Source organism: Meriones unguiculatus, chromosome 11 (assembly GCF_030254825.1).
Source record: "Meriones unguiculatus strain TT.TT164.6M chromosome 11, Bangor_MerUng_6.1, whole genome shotgun sequence".
NCBI classification, from domain to species: Eukaryota; Metazoa; Chordata; class Mammalia; order Rodentia; family Muridae; genus Meriones; species Meriones unguiculatus.
In genome coordinates, this window is record NC_083359.1 from 8713471 (window position 1) to 8721610 (window position 8140).

Consider the following 8140-nt stretch of genomic DNA (forward strand, 5'->3'; position numbering starts at 1 on the left):
AAGTCAAAGATAACCTCTGCTTCCCTTACTAGGGAGCCCTCATGAAGACTGAGCTGCTTATTGGCTACATCTGAGCAGGGGTCTAGGTCCTCTCCGTGCATGGTCATTGGTTGGTGCATCAGTCTCTGCAGGTCCCCCTGGGCCCAGATTTCTCTAATGTCAATTTTCTGATGCTGAGTGTAGTGTTCACTAATACCTTCTCGTGACCATATTCCAAGTTTTCCTCTCTAAAATGAACCATAACAGTGGTTCTCAACCTGGGTTGAGACCATTAGAAAACATGTGTTTCCAATGGTCTTAGGAACACCAACCATAAATTTTCTTGCTATTTCATGTTTTGCTACTAAGCAGTGTCTGGGTTCCTAATATCGAACATGAACTGAATACTTATTGACTACTTTACCTCATTCGTTACAGTGAATAACTTCTTGTTTGTATTATCTTTATCTTTTTTAGTATGCCTTGCTGGTAGGACAGCATTGAACTTCACACCAACATGTCTGCCAGATCTAGGATGTGTGGCTTCTGTCTGCTACAGAAGGTCTTTCTTATAAACAACTAGAGCTTGTTTCCAGAGTCTCTTGGGTTCCTTGTTTGGTTTGTGAACAGCCATCATATCCCTCTGGCCTCTGGGACACTGGAGGTCCCTGCATCCGACTTTGTCTCTTTCTCCATATCTATCCTTCACATGATTTTTCCCCAGACAATACCTTCTTTGGTTTTGATACTCTAGTCTCCACGTCTGTGAAAAAAAATATATAGCAAAAATGTTCCCTGTGCCAGAAAGAAAACACTGACACAGAAAGGAGGTAATAATGCTTTCAATATTAATCACAAAAATAAGGCAGTCAATAGATCATTTATTTAATACATTATGGGACAGGCATGTGTTATATGTTAAAATTAAATGACAACATAGGTATTTGCTCTTTGGAAATCTATAGCCTATGGAGAACATAGGTATTAATCAGATAATTTCAGCAAGAGAGGTTATACAGATGCTGGGAAAATCCCACCTGATGAATGGATGGATGGAACACGCGAATGGCGATCATGTCTACCCTCTGAGCCACGCCAGGGTCTCCCGGCTTTTAATACCCACCCCTCCGCCCTTGTGTTAACTTTACCACAACTGAGGCCATGCCTTAGGAATTGCTTTTTCTCTCCTGCTGGCACAGTCGCTCCCAAAGTCATCCTGATTAGTCCTAAGGTTGTCACCTTTGTCCCCTTTTCCCATTACCTGGAACACTATACGTTTTCCAGAGATTTTCTTGAGCTCTACCACACACACACAAACACACACGCACGAACATGCATGTATACACGAGCTCACACACACAGTGCACACAAGGCTTAAAGAGAGTAAACATTCAAGAGACTGCAAAAAATGTTAAGATGGACATGGGAACAGGCCTATGAACACTAGTTCATCTTCATCATATAAGACACATGTGACACACTGTCTTAGGGTTTCTATTGCTGCAATGAAACGCTGTGACCAAATAGCAAGTTGGGGATAAGAGGGGTTTTTGTTTGTTTTGGTTTTGGTGGTTTATTTGGCTTACACTTCCATACCACTGTTCATCGTCAAAGGAAGTCAGGATGGGAGAGCTGGGGTAGCGGCAGCCATCCTCCAGACAATGCCATGGGCCACAATTCCTAAGCCTTCCTGACCTCCAGCGCCAGACCTCCTCCAAGATATGAGGCGTACAGACTGAGTAGGCTGGGGCAACCCCACAACTCAGCTGTTGTGAGAACCACCTCAGAGGTGTCTGGACCATGTTCAACGCACTCTTTGTGAACGTCTGCTGCCTTGGTTTCATAGCCTTGAGCTACTCTGTGGAGTCCACTGACAGGAAGATGGTGGGTGATGTGATTGGAGCCCAGGCCTATGCCTCCACAGCCAAGTACCTGAATATCAGCTCAGTGAGCTTCAGCATCTTTTTTTAAATAATTTTATTTTCATTAGTGTTCTGCCTTCACATATGTCTGTGTGAAGATGTCAGATTCCCTGGATTATGAATATGTGAGTGCTGGGATTTGAACCTGGGTCCTTGGAAGAGCAGCCAGTGCTCTAAACCACTGAGCCATCTCTCCAGCCCCATCCTCAGCATCCTTTATGGTTATTATCTGCATCATTATTGTCTCTACCACCTCTGTGGCAGTCTTTCAAGCCTTTTCACAAAGAATACCACATTCTGGACTCTAATCCTACCCCCGTACTCCACTGTACACATCTGGCCCTGGTCCTAGGCTGAGGCCTTGACCTATGCATTTGCACGTGTTACCTTCACATGTCTATCCACTGTGGATTCAATAAAGTGCACATGGTAGGAAAAAAAAAAAAAAGTCAGGGTAAGAACTCAAACAGGGAAGGAACCTGGAGGCAGCAGCTGATGCAGAGGCCATGGAGGGGCGCTTATTGGCTTGCTCAGCCTGCTTTCCTATAGAACCCATGGATGGAACCACCAAAGGTGGACTGGGCCCGCCCACATCAATCACTAATCAAGAAAATGCCTTACTGGCCTGCCTACAGCCTGATGTTCTGGAGGTATTCTCTTAATTGAGGATCCCTCCTCTCCGGTAACCTATGCTTGTATCAAGCTAACATAAAACCATGCAGCGTACACACGTAAACATCGTTAGTGGGGATTTTATTCAGGTAGCCTTTTAGGGTGCTCTTTTAATCTTTCAAGAGTTCGTAGTTGGCCACAGAAGAGGACAATGCAGCCACTCTTGACGAGAACTGATAGACTAAGATCAGAAAGGAGAGGAGAACCTCCCCTATCAGTGGACTTGGGGAGGGGCATGCATGCAGAAACGGGAGGGAGGGTGAGATTGGGAGGGGAGGAGGGAGAGGCTTATGGGGGGATACAAAATTAATAAAGTGTAATTAATAAAAAAAAGAGAAAAAAAGTTCGTAGTTGACACCTATTTCTAAATAGTAATTTTAGTATGGTTCTGAAAACCTTAGTGTAGAAAAGTGAGTGTTAAAGGGATGGAAACCAATTAGATAACAGACGTGTTAGAAAGGACTAATCCAGTGTGAAGGAACAAGCCACAGTGTTTTCTAATGAATATTCTTCAGGGCTCTTTATGTGGCCACTGAGCGGGAGACTCTCCCTCCTGCATTTGCCTTCAGCTGGAAGGTGATCTTTGGCTTAGGAAATGGAGATCCTACTCAAGGGATGTGGTGTGGTGTGGTGTGGTGTGGTGTGGTGTGGTATGGTGTGGTGTGGTGTGGTGTGATATGATGTGATGGCGAGTTCAGATGATAATGCACCAGCCATTCCACTTGAAGCCCCATAGCATGTCTCACTGGACTGGACCTCAAGTAGCCCAGGCTAGCTGACCAGAGAGCCCCAAGGATCCATTTGTCTCTACTTCCATGATACTGGGATTTTTTTTTCTTTTTTAATTTATTTTTTTATTAATTACAGTTTATTCACTTTGTATCCCAGCTGTAGCCACCTCACTCATCTCCTCCCATGCCCCTTTCCAAGTCCACTAATAGTGGAGGTCCTCCTCCTCCTCCCTCTGACCTAGTCTATCAGGTCTCATCAGGACTGTCTGCATTGTCTTCCTTTGTGGCCTGGTAAGGCTGCGCCCCCTATCAGGGGAAGGTGATCAAAGAGCCAGCCACTGAGCTCATGTCAGAGACCGTCCCTGTTCCCATTACTATGGAACCCCCTTGGACACTGAGCTGCCATGGGCTACATCTGTGTAGGGGTTCTAGGTTATCTCTATGCATGGTCCTTGGTTAGAGTATCAGTCTCAGAAAAGACCCCTATGCCCAGAATTTTTTGGTTCTACTGTTCTCTTTGTGGAGCAGTCCCCTCCAGGTCTTTCTATCTCCCCCATCTTTCATAAGCTTCCCTGCACTCTGCCCAAAGTTTGGCTATGAGTCTCAGCATTTGCTTCAATACCCTGCTGGTTAAAGTCTTTCAGAGGCCCTCTGTGGTAGGCTCCTGTCCTATTGACTGCTTTCTCCCTCTTCTGATATCCATCCCATTTGCCTTTCTGAATGAGGATTGATTATCTTACCCAGGGTCCTCCTTCTTGCTTAGCTTCTTTAGGTGTACAGACTTTAGTATGTTTATCCTGTATTATATGTCTGATATCCACAATATGTGTCTTTCTGCTTCTGGGATACCTCACTCAGTATGATCTTTTCTAGTTCCCACCATTTGCATGTAAATTTCATGATTTCCTTGTTTTTAATTGCTGGGTAATATTCCATTGTGTTAATGTACCACAATTTCTGTGTCCATTCCTCAGTTGAGGGACATCTGAGTTGTTTCCAGATTCTGGCTATTATGAATAAAGTTGCTACAAACATGGTTGAGCAAATGTCCTAGAGCCATATTCATCACCCTGCACAAAACTAAAGTCCAAGTGGATCAAAGATCTCAGCATAAAACCAGAAACACTAAATCTGTTAGAAGAAAAAGTGGGGAAGAGCCTTGAACTCATTGGCACAGGAAACAACTTCCTGAACAGAACACCAACAGCACAGGCTCTAAGATCAACAATCAATAAATGGAACCTCATGAAAATGAAAAGCTTCTGTAAAGCAAAGGACACTGTCATCAGAATAAAATGACAGCCTACAAATTGGGAAAGAATCTTCACCAACCTTATATCTGACAGAAGGTTAATATCCAGAATATATAAAGAACTTAAGAAGTTAAAAATCAAGTAATCCAGTTTAAAAATGGGGTACAAAGCTAAACAAAGAATTCTCAGTAGAGGAATATCAAATGGCAGAGAAACACTTAAAGAAATGTTCAACATCCTTGGTCCTCAGGGAAATGCAAATCAAAACGACCATGAGATTTCACCTTACACCCATCAGAATGGCTAAGATCAAAAATGTGACAATACATGTTGGAAGGATGTGGAGAAAGGGGAACCCTCCTCCATTGCTGGTGCGAATGCAAACTTGTACACCCACTTTGGAAATCAATCTGGTGCTTTCTCGGACAATTAGGAATAGTGCTACCTCAAGATCCAGCTATACCACTCCTAGGCATATATCTAAAAGATGCTCAAATATGAGGATGTTTTTTCTGAATGTGGGTTTGGGGGATGGAACTCGGATCCTCCTGTCTGTGAGATGAGCACCTTACTGACGGAGCTATCTCCAGGCCCCCAACTATAAAATTCTATAGTCAAAGTTTTATATTCTAGAATTTAAAATAACCTTACACTTTCTTTTTCATACTTGGTACTTCTATTGACAATCAAGTTTATCTGTTATCTATTGAGAGGTAGCGCAGGGATACGCAGTTTTTCTTATCATTGTGATTTCTCTGTATTTGTAGGGAATCGTGTTTCGTCTCTGGAAAAGAACCTCTGTGGTTTGTTCATGTGTATGTTGCTACATTCGGCTACACTATGTGGTGTCTTTTTAAACATATTGTGTTTGTTAGAATACTGTATTTTCAATTTCTTTGTCTAATAATATAGTCACATTCTTAGTGTGTATCCCCCACAAAATAATCTCTAGGACTATTATTCCTCCTCCTCCTCCTCCTCCTCCTTCTCCTCCTCCTCTTCAACAGTCTTACCATGTAGCTCTGTCTGGCCTGGAATTTAGAGGGATCCACCTGCCTCTGCTTCGGCTTCTCTGCCTCTCTGCCTCTGCCCTCTGCCCTCTGCCCTCTTCCCTCTGGCCTCTGCCTCCTCTCTGCCTCCTTAGGAAACTCTCCTTGCAGGTCCTGGATCAGGTTTCCAGGCCCCATGTGTGCCTCTGAAGTCTGGAAAAACTAGGGGATGGTCTTCAGACAGAAGTGCAGTTAAGCCGGTAGGCAGGTGCAAAAGAAATTCTAGCTTCCGGAGGAGTAAAGGTGATGGTTGGACTTAATTCTGGAATGTGATCTCTGCCCAGAAGGGGGGGCCACCCGTGACTACTACAAATACTGCCAACTGTTTGTGGCCCCAGGCTGTTCTTTCAGGCGGGAGGTGGGAGTCCTTAACTGGGCCCTGTGGCTCCCTAAATTAGCTTCTTCTTATGATCTCTGCCCAGAAGGGGAAAGGGACCACCTGTGACCACTACAAAGAACTGTCCATTGCTTGTGGCCCCAGGCCGTTCTCTCAGCTGGGAGGTGGGAGTCCTTAACTGTGCCCCGTGGCTCCCTAAACTAAATTCTTTTTATTTGTAAATAGCCCCATTGGAGGGTTTTTAAAACAGAAAATCTCTGCCCCAGTGTCTCCTAAGAACTTAACTGGGCAGCTTCCTGGTGCTGTGGCCAGGGGCTCTTGGAGGAAGCATAAGAAAGCAGAGCCCCAGCTCCTTCGTTCTGATTTGCTGTGCTGCTTTCTTGTGGTCAACAGAGTCAATGATTTCTTGGGCTTGGGACAGCTTGGACAGTCGCTCCTCCAGTGTCCCTTCGCTACCCCCTTCTCCCCAGTTTTTGTTTGGGGAGACCTCTTCTCTGGGTGTGAGCAGTTTGGGGGTCAGGAGATGCTGGAATGCAGCCATCATTTGTTTCTGTCTGTGTGTGGCCAAGGCAGCTTATTTTTGTTTCTCAGTATCTCAGCTATTGAAAATCCTTAGGGCCACCTCTATAAGCTGGGAGGTATTCATTCCAGCGAGACCTGCTAGCTTTTGTGGCTTTCTGCACCTATCGGAAGCAGACTGAGTTACAAAGGCCAAATTTAATTGCCCTAGTGTTGTCTGGAGCTAGTGGGTCAAAAGGCATGAAAATGTGGAAGCATTCCTGTAATATCAGGAGATTCCTCCACTCCCTGGAGAACCCCAATGATCTTAGACAAATCAGTGCGTTTTCAAGCTGAACCCCAAATCCCAATCATAAGGTAGCAGTGAAAAGGGCCCAAGTCCTGAGAACCGGTGGACATATTGGGGTCCCAATCAGGGCGTTTGGATGGAAAGGCCTCTTCAACATTGTGCAGCCACCCCGCTTCCATCTGTCTGTACCAGCAGCCAAGGACAAAAAGGCCTTCTTTGCCTCTGCCCCAATGTGTTCCCTTGTTGGAGTTCCACTGAAGTAAACACAGTAATAAGGAGTTGTTGACAATCATCCCAGGTGAGGCAATGAGAACAGAGGACACTACGAGAGAAGTCGGGGTTGGGGGGGGTTTCAGAGAAAGGGATATGGGGCAGTCACACGGATCTGAAGTAAAGAAGGAGACAGATGAACAAAGGCCATTGCCTCCCTCTGAGTCGTGGGGGGGAGGCTTCTCCCAATGGAAAGGCAGAGGCTGGGTCTAATGAATGTGGACCTCAAGCAGGAGGCCAATGGGGGTGAAGGAAGTGGAGGAAAAGAGATGCCAAGGGATCTTGATGGCCAGTGAGGGATGAGCGGTGGAGGAGACAGGGAATGTGGGAGCAAAGACAGACATGAGGAGCTGGGTAAAGAGCATAGTGGCAAAAGAAATGGACAAACTGGAGAGTTAAATATAATGGGATCTGTCGATTGGATGTTGAGAATCAAAACTTGAATAGATTCTGCGTCTGACATGCGCAAACGATTGGCAGTAAACGCACACGCTGAGGCGGGGCTGTTCACACACCGTGAGTGTAAAGCGGACAGGCTAGCTCCACAGTAAGAGCGACTTAACCACAGCCCTTGGAGAGTCCAAATTTTTGGAAAATGTTGAACTTTTCTTTTTCCCGTTGCACAGAACTTACTGCTAAAGGGCATGGGAACTGGCTCGGTGTTCCCAGCTCTTGCTCACCTGAGTTTTGAGGCTTGCGAACAGTCTCTGGATACAAGGCCATTACTGAGTACGCGGCCAGGATCCTGGTATAAAAATACAGCTTTCATTGAGTTTGAAGGATAAATTTGGGGAGGGCAAAACGATGGCTAAAAGCCACATACTTATGCCTACAGTAAAGAAATTTGGGCTGAAGCTGCATATAGACAACTGTGCAGAGGAAGCCGCGGAGTCCGCGCCGCCCCACGTCCCACCCAAACTGTGGGGTCTAACCACGGATGCTGCACCCCTTCCTCTCGCGAGAGGGAAGGATCCGGCTGTGCCTCTGAGCCACTCGTAATCCCAACCTGCCAAGAAACAGGGGGTCTGGCGCGCAGGAGCTTCTGGGAGTCGTAGTTCCCGGCCTTGCCAGCGCCCCCTACCGCCCCCTCCGCAGAATGTCACGCATGCGCGACTCGGG

General features: G+C 45.9%; 1 pseudogene; it reads left to right on the plus strand.

Annotated features, from left to right (window-relative positions):
- The first annotated feature begins 1645 nt into the window (after positions 1 to 1645).
- On the plus strand, positions 1646 to 2209 carry LOC132646455 (interferon-induced transmembrane protein 2-like; annotated as a pseudogene).
- Positions 2210 to 8140: the final 5931 nt, after the last annotated feature.